This window comes from Thunnus thynnus, chromosome 3, assembly GCF_963924715.1.
Source record: "Thunnus thynnus chromosome 3, fThuThy2.1, whole genome shotgun sequence".
NCBI classification, from domain to species: Eukaryota; Metazoa; Chordata; class Actinopteri; order Scombriformes; family Scombridae; genus Thunnus; species Thunnus thynnus.
This window is the reverse complement of record NC_089519.1, coordinates 18173293-18187651: the sequence shown is the minus strand read 5'-3', so window position 1 is coordinate 18187651 and position 14359 is coordinate 18173293. Positions and strand designations below refer to the sequence as shown.

Sequence of the window (14359 nt, the reverse complement as noted above, 5' to 3'; positions counted from 1 at the left end):
ACAAAAAAAGTGTGAAGATTTCTGGTCATAAACTTAAGATGCAAAAAAGATTAGATGCATATCTTATTCTCTTACATCTACTCCTGGCACCTTTGCTCTCCTTTACTCCTCTGTACTTCTCAACACATTTTCATCTCTTGTTCCTCTTCCTCTTCATCTGCTTTCTATACAATTTTTCACATTTCCTATTTTCTCCTTCATTCTTTTTTTCACTGTCTCTTTCAATCCTCCCTTTCTTCTCTCTTCCTCACTCCTCAAATCCAGACTTCCACTTCCATCCTATTCTCACCAATTTTCCACTCCTCTCCTCCTGGCTCCTCGTCACACATTTTTCTCCTCTCTCCTTCTCTTAACTTTTCACTCCTTTCTCACTCCCCTCATCATCTCTCCTCCTCTTGTCCTGTTTCCTCTACTGCTCCACAGGTGTTCTCCTTTCCTTCCCTCTTCGCTCTCTGACACATTTTCCCTCCTGGCTTGTCCATAAGCTAGTTAGCTACCTAGCTAGCAAGCTTGCCCACACAGATGACATGACTGAATGGAACACAACACACAGAACAACTCCCCATGACTGTACAAGGGCAGACCTACAGATGGCGATATTTTCCCAGTAATAGAGCTTTTGCTCCATTGACCTGCCGGTGCAGTCTGAGAGACTGATGGGAATTGACACAGAGTTGAAGTTATTTTAAAAACCTAGAAGATTCAGGGCTTTTGAGACAACGTTCAGGGCTGGGGCCTAAGAGGCCACCCTCCTGCTCCACTGTTGGATACAATGAAGTACTGTGCTGCAGTTGTTCAACGTAAAGAAAGCTTACAGGAGGGATCAGAAGTTTATGCTTGAACAATATTTGCCTCAAATGAGATATTACTAAGACTGCATTTTATACATATGTTGTTTTTTTATGTAATCTAAATGTTTTCTTGTATATATGTAATTCACTCCAAAAATAGGCTCACCAAAGTAAACTTGAACACTTTCGTATAAAGTTTGAAAGAAAAGGGCAGCTGTAGCTCAGGAGGTAGGAGGGTGAGCAAAGAAACACTGTGGGGCGCTTTGGAAGCGCTGTATCGCTCCTGATGAGCAGGTTGGCACCTTCCATGGCAGTCTCTGCCATCAGTGTATGAATATGTGTGTGACTAGGTGAATGTTGACATTTACTGGAAAGCGCTTTGAGTGGTTGATAAGATTAGAAAGGCACTATATAAATGCAGTCCATTTACTAAATAGGGGTCCATGGTCTATTTTGCATCCATATTATTGATGGTACTGATGTGGGGTCTTCTTTCGCAACTATCTATATATCTCTGTCTTTAAAGAATTGTAGTCAAACACTAGACTCCTTGAGCACCACTGCCATGGTAAATGGTAATGTTATTTTAATTTCTGTTTGCACAGTGTGATATTTTGATTTTTCATCTGATTTTCATCCTTCATTTGTTCTAAAGAGATGCTTTTTACAGATGCTACTGTTTCGACTGACACAGGGAATCCTACTGCAGAAGAATTTCCTGATAAATTAGTTTTTATTTGCACTCTGAGCATTTTTGTGATATCTTTAACATTATATTTTTGCTTACCAAACACACTAAACATCTTCTCTCTGTCGTTTCTCCTAGTTTCATTGGAAAACTTGGATTAGATTGCAACTTTTATCACAGACTTTACCCTAATACACCCAGCTCAAAGCGTCCCAGCACTAGAGAGGTCTGATGTGTTTAGCCCAGATGGAAGCCAGATGAATTTGGCTCCTGTAAATCAACTAGTTGCCAAACCCCTGCCGGTTCCTACAACTTGCTCAGCTGCCGTAGATCTGAGGACATTGGGTGGCTCTGGGGTAAGTCCTCTGATGCAAGGACAGCTGACTGAGAGAGAGAGTGGAAACCCAGCCACCAAAGCTCTACCAGTCCATAGAGCTCCCTCAGACGCTGAAGCTCTGGGGTGTGAACACCCGACTGTGACAACAACAACAGTAACAGTACAAGCAGCGATTGTGGGACATTGCACAGGTCCACCAGAAGAAAGTTTAAATCTAATACTGTACATCGCAAATGTTTAGCCATAAACACAGGATCTAAATTCGCCATTGATTATTGTCTGGCTTGAAACACACAGGCACAATGTTTACCAAAAGTTCCTGGGGAAACCCATTAGTACAAATGAAATGGTGTCATCTGCTGGGTAACTAACAATATTGCATCTATATAGTTGAAATAATTCAGTGTCTACAAAGTCTAAAGCAATAATTCAGTCTACAGGGGACCTATTATGCTCATTTCCAGCACTATATTTTTATGCTGGGACTCGACTAGAGTGGCTTTGCATGATTCATAGTTCAAAAATTCCTTATTTATCTTATACTGGCCCTTTATGCAGCTCCTCAGTTCAGCCTCTGTCTCTTAACAGGCAGTCTTAGTCCGATGAGCCCACTCTGTTTCTAATTGGCCAGCTTTCCAGAAGCCTGCCAAGGGGCAGCCATATCAGTCATGTTAGGTTGCCGCCGACGCAAATCCAACATTTCCTGCTTTACTGTTTTACTGTTTCCACTGTGAAGACAACATTGTAATGAATCAATAATAAGTCTGATCTCGCTCTGCACAGAAATTACTCAACATGAGAAAAAATCAAAGGCTGCTGAGTCAATGATCGCCATGAACAGAATATAACACACACCTTCTTGAAGGTCTATTTCTGTGTGTGCACTCTTTCAAATCCACACTTTGTGAACTGTGCCAGCTCCACTTTCCTGCCCATCATCCATTCAGAGCAAAGACTATGAAACACTGAAAACTTCAAATGAACAGAACAAATAAAAAGGTAGATTTTACTTATAAAATGCAAATTATAAAGGTATGACGAATCTAAATCACTGCTCAGTGTCACCTTCAAAGCTTTTACAGTTTAAACTACAACAACATGGATGTTTAGGATGTTTCTGGCAATTTTCTATATTTTTCTTATTGTCAACAAATCTCTCTGTGCAGAGCCAAACCAAGAGTGAAGTCATCCTACTTGCAAGTACTGTGTGTGTACACTGTAAACAAATGTAATTTTTCAGGAAATTTTTCCCTTTTCTCATAAAACAATGAAATGCCTGTGGATTTACAGATAGTAATCTAAAGTTCTACCCTTAAAATTACAGGTAAAGAACCATAATTCAAGATTACATTGATATAGGGATGTACGATATTGGATTTTTTTGCCAATGTTTGATATTTTCCCAGTGCTTCCTCTGCAGGCTCCATTTCACTCAGCTGTCTGACAGACCTGCTGCTGCTTCCCACTTTAACCTGGATAACAAACTGGGGCTCGGTAGTCCAGTTGGATCCACACGGAGAGCCCGGGGTTAGCTGGGAGGCTAGCAGAAGCTAATTGGTTGTGCTTCCCTCCGGTGCTTCCCTTCCCTGTGGAGGCATTTCTAAATGCAATACAAACCTTGGAGCAATTTTTAAAAAAATCTACATTTGTGTATATAAAATGTACCCATAATCAAGATATTATTACACATAAATTCAACATCTTTGTTTTGCATAAGAACACCAAACTTAAGTAACCATTCATGTATTCTTTTTCAAAAAGTCTTGACAATAGTAGGTGTAGAAAAGGTGTTCCTGAGATTCAATATCTTCTTGACAAAATGTACATGTGTTTTGTAATAGGAAATTGCTGATCACTCAATAAACACACAAAGAGAGCATTGTCAGGTTATGAAATAATGTAATCAAATAATACAATCAGAAGTATAATGCATCATAGTTCTGGAGACAAAGATACATACCACCTAGCTATCTTTTCTTTGTCTGAAAGGTTGGCACTTAACCAGTCCCTTAAATACTGCTCGTACAGAATTTGAGACATCTGTTTACTAACCTTACAGGTCAGCAACCAACCCTCAGATAGAAACATAAGTCAAAAGTTCAGCTAACCTAGGAACAGTCTTTCTTCACGACCATATATGACAGTACATAAGCATGCATCAAGTAACATCACAAAATAACATTACTACCATATTAAATTAAGGACAAACCACACTATCCTCTAAAGCTTATCAGTTTTACACATAAACATCTACATAACTACAGTTTATCTTATCACTGGCTCAGGTAAGGGTATAATAGAATAAACTTAACTGTTAGACACACAACTGCCTCATCTTACACAGCAAAGAACTAAGTTTAGAATAGACATAGCACAGAAGAATTTAGAACATGTGTGAAACACAAACTAACACTAAACTGAACTTAAACACTGTCTGAAACATGTATGATATATTGAAGAAATATATCAAATGATAACCTGTTATTCAGTTTTCTTTAACAGTTTTTATCCAAATTAAACCTTATCCTTAAGAATTCTCTACATGGATAAATATTGTTCATTGTTTTGAAATGAACTCCCTTCATTTTGGGTAAAAAAGGAAATGACAAATATCTAGTTCTAACTTTGATTGTGCCTGTTCTGGAAAATATTTGAGATAGCACTTTTCATTTAACAGGAAGAGGAAAACATTCTTTTGTAATTAATGATCTCAAACTTTTGTTATTATATTTAATATCTAAGAATTGTAATTTAGAATAAACAGAGTAGCAGATGTAGGTATTACAGATGAATATTGTAATATTCCTTTAATCAGATTCGTCAAAGCCACAGAAATACCTTTGACTACTAAAGAATATTGTTTATACAAGCAATCCAAATTAAATTTTATTTTAAAATCATCAGTATGATTCAAAATATTATAATCTTCTTCCACGCTGGGTAAATTAATCTTGAAATCCCTTCCATATTTGTTAACAAGATTATACCAAAAATTAAAATATTCCTTTGTAGCCAGTGTTACAACCCTCTCTGCCCAGTCTGCCTGTGGCTTGATTTTGTGTGGCTGCTATCTGTTGTTTCTGCAAGTACTGGAGGTGGGTGTGGCAGCATCATCAGCAACACTGGCAACACCTGGGGCTCTGTGTGCCAGTGCCCCTTCAAAAACCCTTTCGGAGTGCAGTTGCTTTGTGCTCTCCTCCCTGGGACACCTTTTGGCTTTTGGGTTGACATTTGACTTGCTTTTTTTTGCACCATACAACACTACATCCATACACTGTTCCACTTGTGCACTCACCTACACTACTGATCTCACTGACTACACATGCATTAGGTTAGGTTTTTCTCTTAGGTTACTTCCTTTTTTTAAATAAATTGGTTATTAATTGGTTTTGTTGTGTGCATCTCCCTTCTTTGTCATGACCATGCGGCCCGGTTTGTGAGAGCCAGCTATTAAATTTTTATTTTTTTGCAAAACAGCTTGGATATTAGAGCTTTCCCTGTCAATAAGATTTTTACTGATAGTTATTCCCAAATATTTAACCTCATTTTTGACTGGAATATTATGAATTAAAGTTCGTGTGTTATTGTGAATGGCCAAGATCTCATACTTTTTTATATTTAAATACAACCCTGAGGCATCTGAAAAAATAGACACAGCCTTTAAGGCATTAGGTATTTTGTCAGAATCCTTTAAAAAATGATGTATCGTCCGCAAATTGTGTAATTATCAAGAAACAGCCCATAACATTTAATGGTTTTATACTTTCATTATTTCTAATATGCAGTGCTAATAACTCAGCTGCTAGTATAAAGAGAAGAAGCTAACTTGGTCTCCTTAGCATATTCCCCTCTTAACATCAAATCCTCTCGTAGTCCTCAACTAAAACAGCACTTTTTATTCCTTTGAACAACATTGAAACTATATTTATGATTTTTTTTTTTTTTACCAAAACCAAAATATTGCAGTGACTGTAAAATAAAAGGATAAATAAACATGGAAAAGATCCAACATTCTACAAGTTGTGGGAAATGGAATCTGAACTGTATTTCTGAACTCTGGGTCACTGGATTATGTTCTTGTGGATGATATTATTGATAAGAATATTCCGTAAAAATAAAATTGTGTTTTAATCCCCATGTCAAATTGCAGTGGATGAAAAAACATGTAGCAAATGGAAAGGGGTGCCCCTTTCAGTTAACTTAAATGAGAGGTGTTTTGTGATTTTGAGATGTCTGTGTGCGTGCACCTCTGCCAACTGAGGCCACGAAAATTGCCCTGCGTCTGCGTGTGCAATAAGAGGTAGTGGGGTTGTCTGAGCAGGTTTTATAGCAAACACAACTTTGTGCCAAAATGAGCACCAAAATTGTGCTGTGCTGCGTAATCTGCATAAAAACAGCCTCAGCTGTGTCTCTCCTTCCACATTGGTGCAACTGCACTCCTTTGGTGCCCGGAAATTACAGGCTGTTATTCATATCATTGTGGTGTTAACTCAGCCAACTGAGGCCACGAAAATTGCCCTGCGTCTGCGTGTGCAATAAGAGGTAGTGGGGTTGTCTGAGCAGGTTTTATAGCAAACACAACTTTGTAATCTGCATAAAAACAGCCGCAAGTCATATATCATAGGGAATCTAACAAATTATTATCAATTCACCACTACTCAGTTGATCAGCAACTGAAGAGGATCCAATGGACAGTGAAAATCTGGAGAGACATCGGGCCATATATCAAGGTAAAATAACATATTTGATAACCCATTAGCCACTGTCAGCAATCAATGCAATCAAGCTTGCAATGTAACGTTAACTTTTTTGCTGCCTTTTACCCAACCGCAAATGTTCTGGTCAAGTCAGTAACGTTGTTATATTATGCTCACTGGAACACATATTTCTGTGTAATGTTCATACAGATAATATTCAACACAAAAGTGTGTTCCAAGCATTTAAGCAGTGAGTGTTTTGTGAGGCATAGAGAGGCCAGTAAAACATGCCTGCTTCCAGGAAGTGTCCCCCAGCTGTTTCCATGGACAAACCCCCCCCCCCAAAAAAACAAAACATTTATGTGAGGAGATCTATTACAAGAGTGTGGTAAGTGAATGCATACTTACCTTAAAATAATAAGGTTACTACATAGACAGCAGAATACAGAAATATTTATGGAGTTAGTTTTGTCACCTACTGGCCAAGAGTAGGGAGGAAATACTCAAAAAGAACTTATCAAGTATAGTTGTCATGCCCTCCCACAAGGTAGCATCAAACTGGACTCTCTTAAGATGGAAAGCATCCCTGCACAGCTGTCATTGTTGGGGCATTTAATTTCCAGAAGGCCATGGCAGGGGTCTGCATTCAGGTCTGTGACTCTCCTGTCAGGTGTACATCCTAGATGGGGGGCATTTGGATTCAGCACAAACCCGCAGGGGAAAACCCGATGACCTGTGAGTTCTGAATACAATGTTGCTGCCGAGTCCGAGTGCCTGGAGCAGGCCTGTTTGAAATTTGATGCAGTCATGCATTCAGATTGTACCTCATGCCACACTTTACAGGTGCTCTGGTGTCTCGTTTCCTCCTCAAGTCACAGGGCTCCATCATGGGGAAGCTTGAGCCCTTCATAGACATCAGACAGCTCTTTGGGTAGTACAGTGGAATAGGGAACATTGCCAGGGAGGACAGCAGTGCTCAGGGTCTGGTAGGTGAGAACAGATCCATGTAGAAGGTCACCAAATTCAGTGGGCCCATATTCCACATTTGTTTGTTTCCAAAAGTCTCACCACCTGGCAGTTGCTTAAAGTTGCTTAAAAATTTGCATAGGAGTCACAGGGCAGAGGAAAGGGGATCGGACAGTAAATCTCTGGTCCAATGCCAAAATTTGATATCTTTTGGTTTTCATGTGTCATGGGTGGTTTGATTTTATTAATCTTCAGGAGAGTAGCTGGTTTTTACCTGATTCACGTGAGGGGACATGCCAAGTCTGAGGTAATGTGGTTGTACTTTTTGTTTTGGGGATTGACTTGCATCCTAATTTGCTGTGATGGGTATGAGTATAAAGGAGGCCAATAACATGTGAGCAGTGCCCGAGACCAGCTTTGCGAGTACAGCTGGTTTGCTGAATCCTCCCTGCTGCACTAGATAATTCAACTTGAAAAAACAGTGACATAAATTGTAGCCTAACCTTAATTTTGAAATTCAGATCATGCAGAAAACTTGAGGTAATTTATAACACTATATGAAATATTGCACATATCCTTACATATACATTGTCATGAGAAAACAAATAGCAGGGTTTCCAGTAGCAAAGTAGTGAGTGGAGCTGTCAAACACCTCTGAGAGAGGGGTCCAGCAGTGATGTGTGCCCAAAGGTGATCTATGTTGACACTTTTCTTATTAATAACTACCATTACTGGTGTGTTCATGGAGCATCAGAGATCGCGGTCCAAACTTCTATGTCAAATCAGTGGAGGGGGATTGCTGCTATAATGCTCTGAGGGAAATCCTTTCTATGAATAGTTGAACAAGATCTGCATTTTCAAGAGACCATATACATTTATAAAAAATGTACATATATATATATATATATATATATATATATATATATATATATATATATATATATATATATATATATATATATATATATATATATATATATATATATATATGCACAATGTCCGGTTGGTTAGCCATCACCAGCTTATCAGTCTGGATCTGGAAGGATCTTAGCTTGGTCATTCTCAACCACCTTAGGAGGTGTCTTCCATTGTGACCTTGGGACTTCCAGCCCATACTCAGTGCAGATGTTCCTGTACACTATGCCAGCCACTTGGTTATGGCGTTCCATGTAAGCTGTTCCTGCCTGCATCTCACACCCTGCTATTATGTGCTGAACTGTCTCAGGAGCACCTTTGCACAGCCTGCACCTGGGGTCCTGTCTGGTGTGGTAGATCCCCGCCTCTATTGATCTTGTACTAAGTGCCTGTTCTTGTGCTGCCACAATTAGTGCTTCTGTGCTGTCCTTCAGTCCAGCCTTTTCCAGCCACTGGTAGGATTTCTTGATATCAGCCACTTCTTCTATCTGTAAGTGGTACATGCCGTGTAGGGGCTTGTCCATCCATGATGGTTCCTCCTCCTCCTCTGCATCATCGGGTTTCTGCTGCCTGAGGTATTCACTTAGCAGTTCATCTTTGGGGGCCATCTTCCTGATGTATTCCTGGATCTTGGTTGTTTCGTCCTGGACAGTGGCTCTGACGCTCACCAGTCCTTGGTGTACAGTCTCAGGGTGCTGGACTTGGGATGAAACCCTCCATGCATTGTGAGGAGCTTCCTTGTCTTGATATCAGTGGCCTCCATCTCCTCCTTTGGCCAGCTTATTATACCAGTGAGGTATCTGATGACTGGCAGGGCGTGCATGTTGATGGCTTGTATCTTGTTCTTCCCATTCAACCGACTTTTGAGGACTTGCCTTACTCTGTGTAGGTATTTGGCTGTGGCTGACTTCCTTGCAGCCTCCTCATGGTTCCCATTTGCCTGCGGAATCCCAAGGTATTTGTAGCTGTCCTGAACATCTGCAATGCTGCCTTCTGGTAGTTCAACCCCCTCGGTTCTGATCATCTTCCCTCCATTCAATACCATCCGACCACACTTATCTAGTCCGAATGACATCCTGATGTTGTTGCTGTAGATCCTGGCGATGTGGTGGAGTCGATGTGTCACTCATTCCTGGCATACAGCTTGATGTATGATGGAAAACAAGAGGAAAACTTTAAGGATCCTTGCTGGTAATGTAATCCACACATGCTGGAGCCTCTCTATGCGCCCTGGACTCAAGAAGTGATGGCATATGACTGGAGGTCACTCATCGGGATGGGGAGATGGTCAGCTCACCCCCCTGCCAACTCTGCTACCAGGTCAGTCCAGGTTTTCAAATGTAAACATCAGATTAAACATCAAGCAAGACCATCTGCACATCCATCTCAACATCGAAGGAAACGGTCCTGGCCACATGGATCTTCTGGGGTAACCGTCTGGATGGCGCCTTTTCTCCCCGAGGAGAGGAGGTTCTGGGTGCACTGGGCCGGTGCTGAAGGCTTAAGAGGAGCTTCATACCACAGAGCATGCCTGTCAAAAACTGTGTCAAGTTCAAAGCAGTGTTTCATCAGCAAAAATACCTGGGCTGTGTTTCATGGAGTGCTTTTTGGACTACTGTTGGTACTCATTGCTGTATTGCCTGTAAGTGTCCGTCTGGCCAGAATAATCACAACACTGATGGAAAACAACTACGACACCTAGTGATTGAGCTTGGGACAAATGCTTGCTCATGGCCAGTTGACGCTCCTATAGTGAGTTTTCATCATAACTTACTGGGATATTTTGCAATCTTTTCCTCTGACGAGCCCAGATACCAGAGCGAATCAGCAATCCAGTGGACCTGTCATCTGCCACCTAATTTAAGAGAATAGCAGGTCTCCTCTTCATGCTGATCCTGCTCTCTGGAGATGTTCAGCTAAATCCTGGACCAGTGACCCCTGGAGTGCTGTGGAACTTCGATGCTGATTTGTGCCAGAGTGTGTCTGGGACTCCTCTGGTGCCAGTGATGAATGAACAGCAACTTTCTGAGCCAGGCTTCTCCCTTAACAGACTAAACTTTGTTAACACGAGGCATAATGTCTCCATGAATAACTTTTTGCTACCGGACTGTGGAAACCTTGATAGGTCCAGTGTCTCTCTCACAAAAACTGCTGCTGACACCACTGTGTGTCGAAACCCTGCGGTGAGGAGGCAGAGGTTATTCAAAACCTTCCAAACTGTCAATCATGCAAAAGTCTTATGGACCCGAAGCTGAAACCGAGGGGGCTATTCATTTTAACATCAGAAGCATTACTGCAAAGAGCAATCAGCTAACTCATCTTATGTCTGACTCAAGTCTGGACTTTCTCTGTCTGACTGAAACATGGTTGAAACAAACAACTCCTGCGAGTGTGTTCACGGTGCCTGGATACCAATGTTTCAGAAGAGACAGACCTGATGGAAGAGGAGGAGGGTTGCTTTTTTATGTGAGAGACAACATCAAATGTGAATGTGTTGTTTATAATGTGGGTAACACGTTACAATATGTATGATAAAAATGATGTTATCCAAGCAAATGTCTTTTAACATCAAAGGTATCTATAGGCCCCCTTCTGCAGATGACACTTTCTATGATCAACTCACAGAAGTCTTGAAAGAGTGCAATCTCAACAAAGAATTATTACTTATGGGTGATTTTAATGTGAACTGGGAGGATAAAACTCGGAGGAAAAAACTAAAAATGATCACAGAGAAATTCCAACTAGAACAACTAGTAAAAGGCCTAACTAGGATTGCAAAATGCTCCAGTACACAAATTGATCTGATACTTAATAACAAACCAGAAAGAATAACTAAAAGTTATAATTTAATCACCAGCTTATCTGATCATAACCTAACCCTATGTGTGAGAAAACTGACTAAAAGTAGATTTAAGACCACGGCCACTAAGACAATGATCCTTCAATGCATACCCAGAGCTAAGCAAAGAGAATAAGCAAAGAAAGAATTTATCAATGAAATTAACAGCTTGAACTGGGATGATGTACTGTCCTCTGATGATCTGGACTATGGCTGTGATACTTTTACTCACAGAATCAACTCTGTGAGGGAAAGGTTTAATGTGAGGATACAGATAAAATCTAAAAAGAAAAACAATTTACCGTGGTTTAATGACAATTTGTGGAAACTAATGAAATCTAGAGATGCTGCACTAAGGAAGGCAATTAAAACTAGAAGAGACACTGACATGCTGATTTATAAAGGTTTAAGGAACAAAGTTATCCAAGAGCTAAGAGAAGCTAAATCTCGTTTTTACCTCAATATTTTGAATGAGGCAAAAGGCAACAGTAAATTGATCTGGAAAAACATTGATAATCTCACAAGGAGGGACCCAAAATTTTTAGGAGATTTTAAACTCAAAGTACAGGGAAAGTTAATTGAAGATCATTTTACTGTTGTCTTTATTATTGTTTTCTTGAGTCTATATTCTGTACAAGTCTGTACAAGATTGTACCATACCATTTTGTCGCACTGCATTTGGGCAGTCAGCTTTCTCTGTGAAAGCCACAACTCAGTGTAATGCCCTACTTGATGATATGAAGAACTATAAGTTCTATCAATACATTCAAGGCCAAATTAAAAAATCAACTAAAGATGAATCAGCTGTGTGACCACTGAGTCTAGTTTACATTATTTATTTTTAATTGACATTGTGGGTGTATGTGATGTGCTATTGTGTGTAGCTTTGTATTTTGTATGGTGTGTACTGCGTGGGGTTTTTTGTTTTTTGTTTTTGTTTTTTTTACTTTCTACTGTTTGTTTTTGTGCTGTTGTATGTTTTGATTATGGGGGACTACGGATGCAAATTAGCTTTGAGCAAACTCCAGTGCAGTGCATCTTTAATGTTTAAAACATTGTCCCAATTAATAAATCCAATCAAAATGTCATCCGTGTAGAGGAGGTCACTGGTGGTTGCTCCACTTCGGAACTGGTATCCGTAGCCACTCTTTGAGATGATCTGGCTGAGGGGGTTCAGGCCCATGCAGAACAGCAGTGGGGATAGTGCATCACCTTGGTATATGCCACACTTGATGGTAACTTGTGAAATTGCCTTTGAGTTGGCCTCCAGAGTTATTTCCACAGCCCCATTGAGTTCTTGATGAAGGCTCTTAGTGTCCTGTTGATATTGTACATTTCCAAGCATTCCAGTATCCATGTGTGCAGCATTGAGTCATAGGCTTTCTTGTAGTCAATCCAGGTGGTGCACAGGTTGGTTTGCCTGGTCTTGCAGTCTTGAGTGACTGCTCTATCACCCTGGTATTACTACCAATTCCTTTCTGGGCCCTGCTCATGTATTGGGCCATGTGCCTATTCATTTTAGCTGCTATGATGCCTGACAGGAGCTTCCATATTATACAGAGGCAGGTTATTGGCCGGTAGTTGGATGGGATTGCCCGGGCCCAGTGCTGTCCAGCACAACCATACCTGACACTCTTTCTTGGTTGTCTGCCATTGTAATGGTGTTCTTCTGGGAAATTGCTGTGGTTTGCTCTTAGATCCCCTAGCCACTGAGCATTGGTGTTATGTGATGCCTCCCATGCCTCCTCCCATATGCTCTTCGACTATTGTTAAGTCTCAGCGCTGGGTGGATCTGTTCTCATGTTATTACCTTGCCACTGAGAGTACACTTTGGATGATTCGGTGGAGAACATCCTATTTATTCTCCTGGCTTCTGCTTCTCCTGTGTATCTCTTAAGGCGTGCAGCCCGAGCTGTGAGCCAGAACACATCCAATGGCTGTGTTAGAAGCATCGGTGAAGAGTAGAAACTCGTGTGAAATCTGGATAGGAGAGGATAAGTGTGTTACACAGAGCATGATGGAGGCTTTCAAATGCTCCCTGCTCAACCTCAGTCCATAAAAATGTCTTTCCTTTCTGAGTGAGAGCATGCAGGGGCTCTGACATTTTAGAAAACTGGTAGATGAAGCGCCGGTAGTAAGAGCATAGCCCGAGAAACGCTCTCACTTCACTGGGGTTTGTAGGTGCAGGCCAGTCTCTCACTCTCTCAATGTTTTTTGGGTCAAGTTTTAGTCCTGCGGAAGAAAGAACATGTCCCAGGAATGCCACTTCCTGTTGTGCAAAGCAGCATTTTGAGGGTTTGAGTTTCAGGTTGGCTATAGACAATAATGTCATCTAGGTTTACCAGGTATGTTTTCCATGAGAGACCCTGTAGCACTAGCTGCATTAGATGTTTACCAAGCCCATGGACATGACACGAAACTGGTAAAGTCCTCTGCCTGTGGTGAAAGCTGTCTTTGCTTTGTCTTGCTCCTCTAGCTGCACTTACCATACCCTAATGAAAGATCCATTGTGCTGAATACTGATGAGCCTCTGAGTGCATCCAAGGTGTCGTCTGTTCTGGATAAAGGGTGTGCATCCTTTTCAAGCCTCTGTAGCTCAAATAGAAACGCCATGTGCCATCTTTTTTCCTGACCATCACAACAGGTGCTGCCCACAGGCTGTGATTAACTTCCACTATTGCTTTTTCCAGCATTTCATCCACATGTGACTAGATCAGTGTTTGCATTTTGTGCTTGACAATGTCTGTATTACAAAAGTCTGTGCTGGTTTTACTAAACACATCCTGTTAAGATGAGAGCAAGCTGCGTAGGTCAGACCTCTCTCCACTTGTCAGATCTCCACATTTGACATCAAAAGGCAGTTTGGTTGGATGTGTGAGATTGGTTGGCAGACTGGATGGCGTTACTGGGCTGGTGGACACCTTATATACAGGGGCTGAATCCTGTATTATCCCAGTGTCAGATACAGGGGTAAACTGTCCTAACTGCATATTTGAATGAAGCACCATAGGGCCATGTGTTGGGTTGATGATGCGTGCAACAGTACAGCCATTTTTAGCAGTAGACAGTGTGCGGGCAACTGCAATACCATCCATCTCTAGTTGCCGGGGTTCAAGACAGCCACTG

General features: G+C 41.0%; 1 protein-coding gene and 1 long non-coding RNA gene across 4 annotated transcripts in view; both read right to left on the bottom strand.

Annotated features, from left to right (window-relative positions):
* Window positions 1-14359, bottom strand: part of LOC137179679 (ankyrin repeat and SOCS box protein 5-like) — a 37979-nt gene that overhangs the window by 7250 nt on the left and 16370 nt on the right. The window lies entirely within an intron of this gene.
* LOC137179680 (uncharacterized) lies at window positions 3696-8358 on the bottom strand. Its single transcript, XR_010927856.1, has 2 exons — window positions 6064-8358; window positions 3696-6004 (listed from the first exon to the last, which is right to left on the bottom strand). It is a non-coding gene; the product is annotated as an uncharacterized lncRNA (long non-coding RNA).